This window comes from Ranitomeya imitator, chromosome 1 (assembly GCF_032444005.1).
Source record: "Ranitomeya imitator isolate aRanImi1 chromosome 1, aRanImi1.pri, whole genome shotgun sequence".
Classification (NCBI taxonomy): domain Eukaryota; kingdom Metazoa; phylum Chordata; class Amphibia; order Anura; family Dendrobatidae; genus Ranitomeya; species Ranitomeya imitator.
This window is the reverse complement of record NC_091282.1, coordinates 1208670039-1208687368: the sequence shown is the minus strand read 5'-3', so window position 1 is coordinate 1208687368 and position 17330 is coordinate 1208670039. Positions and strand designations below refer to the sequence as shown.

At 46.8% G+C, this 17330-nt stretch overlaps 1 long non-coding RNA gene across 2 annotated transcripts in view; it reads right to left on the bottom strand.

The window, feature by feature from the left end:
* Window positions 1-393: 393 nt before the first annotated feature.
* Window positions 394-17330, bottom strand: part of LOC138658376 (uncharacterized) — a 99636-nt gene continuing 82699 nt past the window's right edge. For both annotated transcript variants that reach the window (XR_011317476.1, XR_011317477.1), the window contains 3 exons: window positions 9696-9768; window positions 9526-9622; window positions 394-524 (listed from right to left, as the gene is read on the bottom strand). This is a non-coding gene — a long non-coding RNA (uncharacterized lncRNA). The remainder of the gene's footprint in view (window positions 525-9525; window positions 9623-9695; window positions 9769-17330) is intronic.

Sequence of the window (17330 nt, the reverse complement as noted above, 5' to 3'; positions counted from 1 at the left end):
CATATTTGCACACCTATCACTTGGACGGGGCAGGCAGATTATGCAAGCAGATTACGCAGCTCTCATGTTTGGTTTCAGCTGGGCATCAGGCCACTTTTCATTACAGTTTACAGCTGAAATAAATGAGAGGTGGGGAACGGGACACTGACTTACCGCTAGTAGGGCGGAGACAGACGCGCGTCGCTGCTGCAGGTGTGTGGGGGGAGTCTTTCCCTCTTTTCCCTGCAGTGTCCTGAATGCTAAATTGCAGCATGTGTTCAGGACAGTGAATCTTCCTAACATGCATTTATCATCAGTACTAAACAAATATATCCAGATGCCGAATATGGCGAAATATATTCAACCAACACTACACCCCACCACTAAACTACAGAGGCAAACAAAATCATGGCAAACTTTTACAACATTTTATTTGTGGAAAAAGTGATGAGGCCGAGGCAAAATACATTTTAATCTAGAAACAAAATACAAGAAAAAAAAAGCACAGCAGAGATCGGCATTGGATGCATTTTGAAGCATTCAACCTGTGGAGAGAATAAAACAATTAAAAAAATATTGCAAGGAGACTGCCGGGGGAAGATTGGCGCTTATGCGCGCGTGCAGCAGCTTTCCTGCCCTCCCTATCCTCCATCGCTGCAGCGGCCCCCTGCTATACCCGCACCGGCTAGAAGGACGGCGCCTGGGACAGAGGCGATCAGCGGCAAACACCGTCGGAAGTGGGGTCCCTCAGGTAACCCCTCGGTGAGGGGCACACTCACTTGCGGCATCCTCGGTGGAGTGGTCCCTGCGGCACCTGGCTGTGAGGCGCCGGAAGCCGGCGAAGCGGTGCCAGACAGATCCAGAGCGCTGAAGTCAGGTGCTCCCCTGACCTGGAGCCCGGACTGCACATTCAGAGGCGACCCGCAGAGAGGACACACCGGCATCTGCGGCCTGCGGACCTCGGGCTTGCCTCACGGAGCGGGCCTAGAACAACCACAGGGGGCAGTCAGCTGGTGTCTCGTCCCTGGGAGGCCCGACAGGCGGCACGAGGTGAACACTTATAGAGAGAGCGCTGCGGGCACTCTGAAATCCCTGCTGGGGAAACCCTGAAGACTGCACCTCACTAAAGAGGGAGGAAAAGAAGGTAGGACTGTTATATGCGGGTTAAGGGAGCCCCTAGGGCACCCACCATTGCACCGTCAGCGCTGATTGTTTTCCCGCCAGTGAGAGGGTGGACGCCATCTTGGGGACGGGGCTCCTCATAGAGAAGCACCATTTCAGGGCAGGAATACCCAAGACACCCGGCACCCCTGCATATTGCTTTGCCTGTCATCCTTGCTGCAGAAGCGGTGCAGACACCCTACCATTACCCTTTACTGGGCTATCATTGTGCCTTATCTACTTTATTATCAGAAAAAGAACTTCAGCTCACCACATAACAAGCTTACAATTTATAAGTCCAGACCTCTGGCGACACCTAGTGCTGGAATTGTACATAACATCTAGAGGCTCCCTTTTTCTGGACCTGGACATTATATATGCCCCACTAACTTCAAGATCATAACTAATGCACCTCAGAGGGGGCTTGCTGATGGAGGGCTTTGTCTGAAGCGGTGACCGCTGCACCCCCATGCTCCCCTGAACACTACCATGTACAATTAATAGCAGCAGACATTTATGGGTAAAACTAGGAAGACTTCTGGGCAATCCGCAAGCTTACACAAGGAACCTCATATAGAGGACATGGAACGTTTCTTAAACCAGCCACCTCAAACAAGGAACACCAGATCAGCAATGTCGCAAACACCGCACAAAAATAGTTCCTCCCCAAAGGAGCCACAGACCTCACAGATCTCTCCTAAAAAAACAACAGACAACAGTGGGGGAGATGGAGACATGCCGGAGGACATGAATATAGCTGAACTGAGTAAATACATTAAAGCTCTTCCAACTAAAACGGATCTGGAAAGTTTTGCGTGCAGGCTTGAGAACTCGTACAAAAAAGAGATACATAATTTACAGACAGAATTTACATCGCGCATAGAAGATGTAGAAAAGACTCTGGAGAATATCTCACAGGAACTTCAGGCGCACAGAGAAATTTTAATGGACCACACCATGAAACTGGAGGAAATGTCATCTGGCCTTGAGGACCAGGAAAATCGCAATAGGCGCAACAATATCCGTATACGTGGCCTACCAGAATCGGTCAGTCCTCAGGACCTAGACCGTACAGTTCAGAGAATATTTCTGGACATTCTCGGCGACCATGGAGACAACACCATCGAGTTCGACAGGATTCATAGATCACTTGGTCCTAAACCCACGTCTGAGGCGCGCCCTAGAGATGTCATCTGCAGGGTGCATTATTTCAGAATTAAGGAGGCCATCATGATGGCATCTAGGAAAAAGGGACCGCTCCAGTTTGAAGGTCATCCAATCTTACTCCTATCAGACTTATCCAGGCGCACTCTATTCCTGCGCAAAGCTCTGAAGCCCTTGCTGGAAGCTCTCAAGGAAAGAGATATCCCCTACAGGTGGGGGTTCCCTTTTCAATTAACAGCATTCAAAGGTGGCAAAAGCGCATACTTCCGCCGGATTGGGGACTTGGCTAACTTTCTAGGAACATTTGAACTCCCACTAATAGATCTCCCAGATTGGCCTCAGGCTCCGACACTTCCAGATGCTCCTCCAAGGTGGCTCAAGGTTCCACGTTCCAAGAATCGTCATGCCAACGAAGGCTCCTCAGATCCCCCATGAAGCTTTTCCCTCTTCATTTGTTCCATTTTCTTCTTAGTTTCAATTAGTTTCTATTCATTGTTGCAATATGCCCAGATACTCTGCTGCAGCTGTGTGGTCCCATGAACACTTATTGTTAGTAGGCCGAGTCTCCTGGCGGGACGGTTTGTCCCACAGCGGGCTCGCCTTGGAGGTTTGATCCTATTCTTTGAGCACCTGGGCGCGTGGTGTCTTGCCTGTCATCGGTGAATTTATCCCCCCCTCCCCTTTTTTTTTTTTTTTTTTTTTTCTTTTCCTCTCCGTGTTCTCTGATGGCATGCGGGACATCTCGCCGGTGCAAGGACAATTATCCTGTTTAACTAGACGTTACATGTTTGCAAATTCTCGTTTATGGGACTTACCAAGTTCGTGGGGGTTGGGGGGATCGGTATCTCCCTTGGCTTCCCTTATCCACTTAAGGTGCTCGGGTGAAGGGAGGAGACTTCTCCTTCTCCATTCTTTTGCCCTAAATATACAGATGCATAGTCTAACCTGGTGTGTCAATCCTAACGCACCTTCTTTCATGTTTTCCATGCTCTATTTCTTCTTTACCCCACCTTTTTCCCTTCCCTCCTACTGTCTCTTCCCTACTACCTCTGGCTGTCGCGTGTTCTGGCGGATGGGGCGCATGGTACTGCGGAATGGCATAAAGGTATTTGATAATGGATGAAATTAAATTTTGCTCCTTCAACGTTAAGGGGCTAAATATACCTGAAAAAAGACGGCGGGTCCTATTTGATAGCCACAAACAGAGGGTCTCTGTGCTACTGCTCCAAGAGACACATTTCAAATCTGGTGTGTTGCCACATTGTACCACAAAAAATTACCCTAAATGGTATCACTGCCCAAACTCATTTTCAAAATCAAAAGGTGTCTCAATAGCCTTTCACAAATCCTTTGTGCCTGAGATCTTAGACTCACAAATTGACAAAAACGGCAGATATATCTTCCTACTCATCACATGGGCAGCACATAAACTTGTAATCGCTAACGTATATTTCCCAAACCAGGGGCAACAGAAGTTTGGAGCCAACTGCAGAAGACGTCTCGAGGAGTTTGCTGGTTCCTCTCCTGTGATACTTGGGGGCGACTTTAATATTCCTATGAACCCTGCGGTGGATGTCTCTTCGGGTAAGTCTTCATATCCTACATCTTCTATTAAAAAAATAAGATCCCAGCTGCGCAGCTTGAGACTGGTAGATGTCTGGAGGGTCCTTAATCCAACAACTAAGGATTACAGCTTCTTCTCAAAAATACACAACACTTACAGTAGAATAGATTATTTCTTCATAACACATAAGTTGCTTGATATGCAGGTAAAGGCGGACGTGGGGTCGATATTGTGGTCAGATCACGCTCCTATTTACCTAACAATCTCACTTCATTCTGCCTCGAGACCAGGTTTCTCCTGGCGTCTGAATGAAAACCTGCTACAGGATCCCATATGTAAATCCAAGATTGATCAAACAATCACAGATTTCCTGACTGACCACGAGGAAGACACCACGTCCCCTACTATAAAATGGGAGGCTTTGAAAAGTGTAATAAGAGGCGTCCTCATCTCCCATGGCGCGAGGTTAAAAAAAGAAAGAGCGGCGGAAATACTTAGCTTAACAGATCAAATCCACCAATTAGAAAACAAACATAAACGAGACCTTGAAGCCAGCACATTTGCTAGGCTCTCCTCGGCCAGACAAAAACTGCTATCTATAATAGACCAAAAATCTAAATACCTCAGAGAAAGACTCAAGAGCCGCTTCTATCAGCTCGGTAATAAAAGTGGTAGACTCTTGGCCAGAGCCCTCAATCAACGTAATCCCAATACCTATATTCCCTTTATCAAAAACAAAGAGGGGAAGAAAGTGTTTAACACCAAAGATATTCTTTCCAACTTCAGTGAATATTACAAATCTCTATACAACATAACGGGACACTATAAAGAGGCTCCACTACATTCTCTCCGGAACAAAATCAAATCATATTTACAGGAACATAAACTACCCACTCTGCCTGAAGGTGATCTACTTGATCTTGAAAAGGAATTCTCAGTGGAGGAGGTGTCCGAAACCATTAGCGCTTTGAAACAGGGCAAGAGCCCGGGCCCTGATGGGTACTCAGCAGGCTTCTACAAGTGGTTCAACACATTGCTTAGTCCAATACTTCTGAAGGCTTGTAATTTTGTCTCTCTTGGGGGCTCGTTCCCTACACAGGCACTCATCGCTCACATAACAGTTCTCCCTAAGCCTGGCAAGGACCCTTCTACGTGCGATAATTAACGCCCGATCTCTTTAATAAATCTGGATATTAAAATATATGCAAAAATGTTAGCCAATAGACTATGCCCCCTTTTACCAAAACTAATAAACCAGGACCAGGTGGGCTTTGTTCCAGGGCGAGAGGCGAGGGACAACACAATCCGAACTATCTCTCTAATTGACAGAGCGGGCAGAGAGGGGGACCCCCTGTGTATCATGTCAATTGATGCGGAAAAGGCCTTTGACCGGGTCCATTGGGAATTTATTTCCCAGACTCTAGAGGAAATTGGCCTAAAAGAAAACATGCTGCGTAGGATCTCCGCCCTGTATTCTTCTCCTAGTGCTCAGGTCAAGGTAAACGGCTCATTATCGGAAATGTTCCCGATCAGAAATGGTACAAGGCAGGGGTGCCCTCTCTCTCCCCTCTTATATATCCTAATAATGGAGCATTTAGCCGTGGCCCTGAGAAATAACCCATCAATTAATGGTATAAAATTACGTTCTGAAGAACATAAGCTGGCACTCTTTGCAGATGACATTCTCCTATATATTACGTCCCCCTCTACGAGCCTACCAAACATTATTTCGGAGCTACATAAATTTGGCCACCTAAGTAACTTCAAAATGAATTCCCATAAATCCGAAATCCTAAACATATCACTCCAACTCCCCTTGGTGGATCAATTAAGGAGGGCTTTCCCATTTAAATGGAGCTTTGATTCCCTTACTTATTTAGGTATCAAAATTACAAACAAAACGTCTAAACTGTTTGAAACCAACCTTGCGCCAATCCTACAGAAAACAAACTCAGACTTGGAGAAATGGCACAAGCTCCAATTGTCCTGGCTGGGTAGAATCAATGCAGTGAAGATGGACCTCCTGCCTCGCCTCTTATATTTTTTTCAAACAATTCCCCTATACCTACCAGCTTCCTTCTTTTCCCGCCTCAAACAAATAATTACTCGTTTTATTTGGTCTCATAATCGAGCACGTATTTCATATACAACATTGAGTAGATCTAAATCGACAGGTGGACTGGGTCTCCCGGACCTCGCGATTTATAGTTATGCATCAATGGGAACTTGTATCCTAGACCTTTATCACAGTAAAAACAACAAAAAGTGGGTTAACTTAGAAAATGATCTCAATGGACGAGACTCCCAAATTGTACTTTGGAAAGGAGGCAAGGGGCTAGGGCCGGGCACCTACATACCCTTCCTTACGAGAAACTTGTTGCTTCTTATCAAAAACCGAAATAAAGACTTTCAGATCACAACCCTCCCGGGCCCCTTAATTCCAATTTACGATAATTCTGCTTTTCCGGCAGGGTTGAATAGAGAGACATTTCTAAATAAAAGAAAAGATTCAAAACCCATCATCCATGACTATTTAAATGAAACTGGGATGAAGTCCCTTAGGGAACTATTCCCAGAGGAGGAATCATACTCTGTTGATTGGTTCTTCTATGAACAACTAAAAAGTTATATCCACTCAATCTCTAAACAAGCCAACATCAACAGGCCGCTAACTCCCTTTGAGAAGCTTTGCATATCAGCAAATCCCCCAGATCATACTGTCTCGCTGCTTTATAAAATCTTCCAAGAGGGAAGGGCTCCGCTGCAGGGTTGGCCATTGTTTTTCTCAAAATGGGAGGGCGACCTAGGAAGACCCTTGTCATCTGAAGATAGGGAAAAAATTCTTCTCTTTTCTTCCAGATCGTCATTATGCGCAGTATCACAGGAGAGGAGCTATAGGATTCTAGCAAGATGGTATAGATGCCCCTCCATGGTGCATGCGGTATTCCCCACGACTCCTGACGTCTGTTGGAGATGTTTAAAGGAAATAGGCTCCTACATGCATATCTGGTGGGACTGCCCCCCCATAAGGGATTTGTGGCTGGCCGTCTTTAAACTTCATAATAAGCTGTCTATCACACAGATCCAACCTTCACCAAGTCTAGCATTGTTGTCTCTATGCGACCTATCAATATCTAGGTTCAAGAGGGGTATCCTCAGACACTTTCTTACTGCAGTCAGAAATCTGATCCCTAGGTTTTGGAAACAAGAAAAATTTCCTTCCCGTACAGATTTTGTGGCAGAACTTAATGACATCTATAGAATGGAGCAGTTGATAAATCAGTCACCAGGTAGCGCAGAGAAAACTTACAACATATGGGCCCCTTGGATCGCTTTTAGGGAAACTCCTGAACTAGATCTCTGGGTTTCCAGAACCCGACGCACTTTATAGCCTATTCTCGTATGCTTCCAGGCCGTTCCTCGGCGTGCGTCCTGTCCGCTGGGATGCGGGGGCAGCCACACTCCTTCCCTGAATTCCCCACACCCTCATCCATCCTTCTTTTCTTCTTCCCACCCTCTTTTTTCTTTCCCCTTCCTTACTTTCTATGTTTGTCCTCCTCATAACTAGTTCGATTATACATATTGTATTTTGAATATCCACAAAGAAATCTAACAATTGGTACCATCTATCCCGGCTGTTTTTTATTGTTATCAGCTCATGATTTCGGGATAGCCAGGAGCATTGCTGATCAGAAAAGTTAAATCATAAGACATAAATGCTGTAACTATGCTCCTCTTGTTCGACTTAAAATTACTGCCTATCATTGCACAGATTTACCAGTTTGTAACGTTTGCCTTCGTTTTTTTTTATTGCTGTGACCAATAAAAATGATTTATACAAAAAAATATTGCAAGATGCAGTGTACTATAAAGGTAAATCCTGTGTGTTTGGGTATATAGTACAGAACTGTGATTACTAGTGTTGAGCATTCTGATACTGCAAGTATCGGGTATCGGCCGATATTTGCTGTATCGGAATTCCGATACCGAGTTCCAATATTGTTGCGATATCGGAATCGGCGTGTGCGGTGCGTATGGTTCCAAGGGTCTGGAGGAGAGGAAACTCTCCTTCAGGCCCTGGGATCCATATTCATGTAAAAAATAAAGAATAAAAATATGGATATACTCACCCCTCCGGCAGACCCTGGCTGTCACCGCTGCGAGCATCTGCCTCCGTTCCTTAGAATGCAGTGATGGAAGGGCCTTCGATGACATCACGGCCAGGTGAGCGGTCAGGTGACCTTCGAAGGTCATCGAAGGTCCTTCACTCACTGCATTCTTAGGGACGGAGGCAGACGCTCGCGGCGGTGACAGCCAGGGTCTGCCGGAGGGGTGAGTATATCCATATTTTTTATTTTTATTCTTTATTTTTTACATGAATATGGATCCCAGGGCCTAAAGGAGAGTTTCCTCTCCTTCAGACCCTGGGAACCATCCAGGATACATTCGATATTTTTGTCCCATAGACATGCAATGGTATCGGGTATCGGTATCGGCGATATCCGATATTTTTGGGATATCGGCCAATACCATCCAATACCGATACCTTTGAATATCGGAAGGTATCGCTCAACACTAGTGATTACATAATACACACTAGAAATACCGATGCATAGATAGTGTGTATAATTCGGAGGGGTGAAAGCACCAGTGTAATAGTGCACATGTAGTCTATGTATTATGTGTTTATATACTATAAAGATATACTAATGGGGACCTTAGATTGTGAGCCCCAAGGGGGACAGTGTTGCTGATGTATGTAAAGCGTTAAGGAATTAATGGCGCTATACAAGTTAATTATTATATTGAGACACGCTGAGGAGACCTAAACAGGGGGACCAAGGAGGAGTATAATTTTTTAAATCAGTGTACACTCATGGGAGTCTATGGGCTATACATTTCAATATAAGGAAAATATGGGCTGTGCAATATATTGTGTGGAGAACTAAGGAGGACCATGGAGTGCAATACAATATATGGAGGACTATAGGGGTGCATTACAATATATAGAGGACTATGGGGAGCCATTTCTACTATATGGAAGGCTACGTAGCAGGCATGAGAATGTTTGTAGGGCTTTGAAGATTCCTTTATACTGTATGGAAGGCTATTTGAGGGCTGTGTTGAGGGCGTTGTTACTGTGCAAAGTGGTGTGGGGGCCATTATACTGCATGAAGGGCTGTGTGTGTGTCACAGGTGGGATCATACTGATTTGGGATCACCATGCAGTGCCACGGTAGTTGAGTGGGATACAGTGGGGTCACACTGTGGAGGAATTAATTATGGAGGATGATAGTGTGTGGGTCATGTTTGTTGGCTTCATGGGTTCAATGAAAGGGGAATCTAGGGGCTCAATAGGAGGAAAATTACTTTGTAAGGGCAGCAATATTGCGAGATGTATATCTACGTGACCAAGCCATATATTCATTTCTATTTTTCTTTGGGAAGGGGGTAGTATCTCTAAATCTCTGCTGTAGGGCACCATGATTTTCATTCATGTCCTGGAAACTGGGAGGAAACAACAGGGGTCCCCCCCAATTTAATCTATACAGCGGCGATAATAAAATTACACAGCCACAATTTACCACCAACTGCATGGGATGATTCGTCAGGTGGGTGATAACGCGACAGATTATTCCATGTAAAATTGTTCTCACACTGTAGTTTTGTGCTTCATTTCATCTTCTCTTTGGCATGTGATTCCAGGATATCCCTGATTTGTTTCAATAATTCATGCTGCTTGCGGCTTCTGACCTACCGAATGGGGTGTAATTAAGTGTATGGAGGAGAAATCGGAATGTGGACAGATATGTGGGCAGGACATTACCAGCAAGAAAGATCATCCTCCATTTCCTTCTCCATTTGTTGCCGATTTCCTGGTCTTTCGTTAACTGAAGAAGCTGAAAGCCAGATATATCAAAATGTTATAATATAAAGTATTTACAATCACAACTTAATGATCTTTAGGACTCCTACCTCTATTCTAGGCAAAAGGAATTGCAGACTCCCGAGATGGAAAGGAATTGAAAGGACTAATAATAATGGAGGACAGGACTAAAGTTGGGCATAACGTGGAGACCATCCATGCTTTTTAAAGAGGGGGAGGTGGTCTGTGATCATCACGGAGAACCTATGGACCATAAAAAAAAGAAGAAAATACGCACAGATATCTGAAAAATGCATTAATACTACTAATGTGCCTTGTAATTGAATTATCATCCTTCCAAATGTGGACAGCATGTCTGGGTGGCATTCGTGTAAGATGGGCCATCTCAAGTCAAAAGTTCAGACATTTGGAGATGGAGAGACCCTCAACAATTCTCTTCGCCGCCAAGAAAGATCTGAAGCCAGGAACAGAATTATTTTTTGATTATGGATTATAAGAGATCATATCCCCGTAGACCATTCTCTTGCATCCCCCCCCCCCCATGTACTTAGACTGTACATACATGTATTTTTACATCGTTGATTTGGGTAAGCCATGCCGCGCTATCCTGGAGGCCGGAGAGCAGCATCTTTCCATAGCCATATCAACCATTAGGGAAGCACATAGTCCATGCCCCAAGGAGTCGGTTAAGTCTATACAACACTTGGTTACCCAATTGGAAAACAATATAAAAGGAAATTATTGTTTTTTTTTTAATTATCTGTATTCTAAGTCCTATTAATTCTAGCAGTGTTTGTCATACTCAAGTGGGAAATTGCTTTTAACCGAACAACCCTTGATGACACCCACAGTCCTCTTGTCAGCCAGTATCTCAGTATACACACAGGGATACAGTGACTGGACTACCAACTCTCAGACATCTAACTTCATATATGACCATTTTCATAGCTCCCCAATCCAACTCCCTTAATTACTATAAAAACCCACTGAGTCACTCAATGTCTAATTAAAGTTTAATCTTTCAGGCAGGATGCCTTTTAAAAAGCTTTCTCTGTCAGCGTGACTAAGGAGACTGCTCTTGACCTGCATGAGATACCACAGGTCAGTAGTACACTGGTTTGCAAGCTTCTGAAGCCACAGCCCATAGGAGACATTACCTTACTGTATACATTATATTATATATCTACATATATACCGTATATACTCGAGTATAAGCCGAGATTTTCAGCCCAAATTTTTGGGCTGAAAGTGCCCCTCGGCTTATACTCGAGTCAAGGTGGGTGGCAGGGTCGGCGGGTGAGGGGGTGAGGGCGCTGAGGCATACTCACCTAGTCCCGGTGATCCTCGCGCTGTCCCTGCCGTCCCACGGTCTTCTGTGCTGCAGCTTCTTCCCCTCTTCAGCGGTCACGTGGGACCGCTCATTAGAAAAATGAATAGGCGGCTCCATCTCCCATAGGGGTGGAGCCGCGTATTCATTTCTCTAATCAGCGGTGCCGGTGACCGCTGATAGAGAAAGAGGCTGCGGCCCTGAAGACCATGGGACAGGCAGAGTGAGCGGCGGGACTAGGTAAGTATTTTATATTCACCTGTCCGCGTTCCAGCCGCCGGGCGCCGCTCCATCTTCCCGGCGCCTCCATCTTCCCGGCGTCTGCGCTCTGACTGTTCAGGTCAGAGGGCGCGATGACACATATAATGTGCGCGGCGCCCTCTGCCTGATCAGTCAGAGCAGAGACGCCAGGAAGATGGAGGCGCCGGAACGAGACGCTGGGAGCTGCAAGCAAGAGAGGTGAGTATGTGTTTTTTTTTCTTATTGCAGCAGCGGCACAGATTTATGTGGAGCATCTATGGGGCACAATGAATGGTGCAGAGCCTATATGGGGCACAATGAACGGTGCAGAGCATATATGGGGCACAATGAACGGTGCAGAGCATATATGGGGCACAGCTATGGGACAATAATGAACGGTGCCGAGCATATATGGGGCACAGCTATGGGACAATAATGAACGGTGCCGAGCATATATGGGGCACAGCTATGGGACAAAAATGAACGGTGCAGAGCATATATGGGGCACAATGAACGGTGCAGAGCATATATGGGGCACAGATATGGGGCACAATGAACGGTGCCGAGCATATATGGGGCACAGCTATGGGACAATAATGAACGGTGCCGAGCATATATGGGGCACAGCTATGGGACAATAATGAACGGTGCCGAGCATATATGGGGCACAGCTATGGGACAATAATGAACGGTGCCGAGCATATATGGGGCACAATGAACGGTGCAGAGCATATATGGGGCACAGATATGGGGCACAATGAACGGTGCAGAGCATATATGGGGCACAGCTATGGGACAATAATGAACGGTGCCGAGCATATATGGGGCACAGCTATGGGACAATAATGAACGGTGCAGAGCATATATGGGGCACAGCTATGGGACAATAATGAACGGTGCAGAGCATATATGGGGCACAGCTATGGGACAATAATGAACGGTGCCGAGCATATATGGGGCACAGCTATGGGGCAATAATGAACGGTGCCGAGCATATATGGGGCACAGCTATGGGACAATAATGAATGGTGCCGAGCATATATGGGGCACAATGAACGGTGCAGAGCATATATGGGGCACAATGAACGGTGCAGAGCATATATTGGGCACAGATATGGGGCACAGATATGGGGCGCAATTAACGGTGCAGAGCATATATGGGGCACAGCTATGGGACAATAATGAATGGTGCCGAGCATATATGGGGTACAATGAACGGTGCAGAGCATATATGGGGCACAATGAACGGTGCCGAGCATATATGGGGCACAGATATGGGGCACAGATATGGGGCACAGATATGGGGCACAATGAACGGTGCAGAGCATATATGGGGCACAGCTATGGGACAATAATGAACGGTGCAGAGCATATATGGGGCACAGCTATGGGACAATAATGAACGGTGCTGAGCATATATGGGGCACAGCTATGGGACAATAATGAACGGTGCCGAGCATATATGGGGCACAGCTATGGGACAATAATGAATGGTGCCGAGCATATATGGGGCACAGCTATGGGACAATAATGAACGGTGCAGAGCATATATGGGGCACAATGAACGGTGCCGAGCATAGATGGGGCACAGCTATGGGACAATAATGAACGGTGCAGAGCATATATGGGGCACAATGAACGGTGCAGAGCATATATGGGGCACAATGAACGGTGCAGAGCATATATGGGGCACAGCTATGGGACAATAATGAACGGTGCCGAGCATATATGGGGCACAGCTATGGGACAATAATGAACGGTGCAGAGCATATATGGGGCACAGCTATGGGACAATAATGAACGGTGCCGAGCATATATGGGGCACAGCTATGGGACAATAATGAACGGTGCCGAGCATATATGGGGCACAGCTATGGGACAATAATGAACGGTGCCGAGCATATATGGGGCACAGCTATGGGACAATAATGAACGGTGCCGAGCATATATGGGGCACAATGAACGGTGCCGAGCATATATGGGGCACAGATATGGGGCACAATGAACGGTGCAGAGCATATATGGGGTACAGCTATGGGACAATAATGAATGGTGCCGAGCATATATGGGGCACAATGAACGGTGCAGAGCATATATGGGGCACAGCTATGGGACAATAATGAACGGTGCCGAGCATATATGGGGCACAGCTATGGGACAATAATGAACGGTGCCGAGCATATATGGGGCACAATGAACGGTGCCGAGCATATATGGGGCACAGCTATGGGACAATAATGAACGGTGCCGAGCATATATGGGGCACAGCTATGGGACAATAATGATTGGTGCCGAGCATATATGGGGCAGAGCTATGGGATAATAATGAACGGTGCCGAGCATATATGGGGCACAGATATGGGACAATAATGAACGGTGCAGAGCATATATGGGGCACAATGAACGGTGCAGAGCATATATGGGGCACAATGAACTGTGCCGAGCATATATGGGGCACAGATATGGGGCACAGATATGGGGCACAATGAACGGTGCAGAGCATATATGGGGCACAGCTATGGGACAATAATGAATGGTGCCGAGCATATATGGGGCACAATGAACGGTGCCGAACACATATGGGGCACAGCTATGGGACAATAATGAACGGTGCCGAGCATATATGGGGCACAGCTATGAGACAATAATGAACGGTGCCGAGCATATATGGGGCAGAGCTATGGGACAATAATGAACGGTGCCGAGCATATATGGGGCACAGATATGGGACAATAATGAACGGTGCAGAGCAGAGCACTGTATGGGGCACAGCTATGGGACAAAATGAACGGTGCAGAGCATATATGGGGCACAATGAACGGTTCAGAGCATATATGGGGCACAATGAACGGTTCAGAGCATATATGGGGCACAGATATGGGACAATAATGAACGGTGCCGAGCATATATGGGGCACAATGAACGGTGCAGAGCATATATGGGGCACAATGAACGGTGCCGAGCATATATGGGGCACAATGAACGGTGCAGAGCATATATGGGGCACAATGAACGGTGCAGAGCATATATGGGGCACAGCTATGGGACAATAATGAACGGTGCCGAGCATATATGGGGCACAGCTATGGGACAATAATGAACGGTGCCGAGCATATATGGGGCACAGCTATGGGACAATAATGAACGGTGCCGAGCATATATGGGGCACAGCTATGGGACAATAATGAACGGTGCCGAGCATATATGGGGCACAGCTATGGGACAATAATGAACGGTGCAGAGCATATATGGGGCACAATGAACGGTGCAGAGCATATATGGGGCACAATGAACGGTGCCGAGCATATATGGGGCACAGATATGGGACAATAATGAACGGTGCAGAGCATATATGGGGCACAGCTATGGGACAATAATGAATGGTGCCGAGCATATATGGGGCACAATGAACGGTGCAGAGCATATATGGGGCACAGCTATGGGACAATAATGAACGGTGCCGAGCATATATGGGGCACAGCTATGGGACAATAATGAACGGTGCCGAGCATATATGGGGCACAATGAACGGTGCCGAGCATATATGGGGCACAGCTATGGGACAATAATGAACGGTGCCGAGCATATATGGGGCACAGCTATGGGATAATAATGAACGGTGCCGAGCATATATGGGGCAGAGCTATGGGATAATAATGAACGGTGCCGAGCATATATGGGGCACAGATATGGGACAATAATGAACGGTGCAGAGCATATATGGGGCACAATGAACGGTGCAGAGCATATATGGGGCACAATGAACTGTGCCGAGCATATATGGGGCACAGATATGGGGCACAGATATGGGGCACAATGAACGGTGCAGAGCATATATGGGGCACAGCTATGGGACAATAATGAATGGTGCCGAGCATATATGGGGCAGAGCTATGGGACAATAATGAACGGTGCCGAGCATATATGGGGCACAGATATGGGACAATAATGAACGGTGCAGAGCAGAGCACTGTATGGGGCACAGCTATGGGACAAAATGAACGGTGCAGAGCATATATGGGGCACAATGAACGGTTCAGAGCATATATGGGGCACAGATATGGGACAATAATGAACGGTGCCGAGCATATATGGGGCACAATGAACGGTGCAGAGCATATATGGGGCACAATGAACGGTGCCGAGCATATATGGGGCACAATGAACGGTGCAGAGCATATATGGGGCACAATGAACGGTGCCGAGCATATATGGGGCACAATGAACGGTGCAGAGCATATATGGGGCACAATGAACGGTGCAGAGCATATATGGGGCACAGCTATGGGACAATAATGAACGGTGCCGAGCAGAGCACTGTATGGGGCAGAGCTATGGGACAAAATGAACGGTGCAGAGCATATATGGGGCACAATGAACGGTTCAGAGCATATATGGGGCACAATGAACGGTTCAGAGCATATATGGGGCACAGATATGGGACAATAATGAACGGTGCCGAGCATATATGGGGCACAATGAACGGTGCAGAGCATATATGGGGCACAATGAACGGTGCAGAGCATATATGGGGCACAGCTATGGGACAATAATGAACGGTGCCGAGCATATATGGGGCACAGCTATGGGACAATAATGAACGGTGCCGAGCATATATGGGGCACAGCTATGGGACAATAATGAACGGTGCAGAGCATATATGGGGCACAATGAACGGTGCAGAGCATATATGGGGCACAATGAACGGTGCCGAGCATATATGGGGCACAGATATGGGGCACAATGAACGGTGCAGAGCATATATGGGGCACAGCTATGGGACAATAATGAATGGTGCCGAGCATATATGGGGCACAATGAACGGTGCAGAGCATATATGGGGCACAGCTATGGGACAATAATGAACGGTGCCGAGCATATATGGGGCACAGCTATGGGACAATAATGAACGGTGCCGAGCATATATGGGGCACAATGAACGGTGCCGAGCATATATGGGGCACAGCTATGGGACAATAATGAACGGTGCCGAGCATATATGGGGCAGAGCTATGGGATAATAATGAACGGTGCCGAGCATATATGGGGCACAGATATGGGACAATAATGAACGGTGCAGAGCATATATGGGGCACAATGAACGGTGCAGAGCATATATGGGGCACAATGAACTGTGCCGAGCATATATGGGGCACAGATATGGGGCACAGATATGGGGCACAATGAACGGTGCAGAGCATATATGGGGCACAGCTATGGGACAATAATGAATGGTGCCGAGCATATATGGGGCAGAGCTATGGGACAATAATGAACGGTGCCGAGCATATATGGGGCACAGATATGGGACAATAATGAACGGTGCAGAGCAGAGCACTGTATGGGGCACAGCTATGGGACAAAATGAACGGTGCAGAGCATATATGGGGCACAATGAACGGTTCAGAGCATATATGGGGCACAGATATGGGACAATAATGAACGGTGCCGAGCATATATGGGGCACAATGAACGGTGCAGAGCATATATGGGGCACAATGAACGGTGCCGAGCATATATGGGGCACAATGAACGGTGCAGAGCATATATGGGGCACAATGAACGGTGCAGAGCATATATGGGGCACAGCTATGGGACAATAATGAACGGTGCCGAGCAGAGCACTGTATGGGGCAGAGCTATGGGACAAAATGAACGGTGCAGAGCATATATGGGGCACAATGAACGGTTCAGAGCATATATGGGGCACAATGAACGGTTCAGAGCATATATGGGGCACAGATATGGGACAATAATGAACGGTGCCGAGCATATATGGGGCACAATGAACGGTGCAGAGCATATATGGGGCACAATGAACGGTGCAGAGCATATATGGGGCACAGCTATGGGACAATAATGAACGGTGCCGAGCATATATGGGGCACAGATATGGGACAATAATGAACGGTGCCGAGCAGAGCACTGTATGGGGCAGAGCTATGGGACAAAATGAACGGTGCAGAGCAGAGCACAGTATGGGGCACAGCTATGGGACAAAATGAACG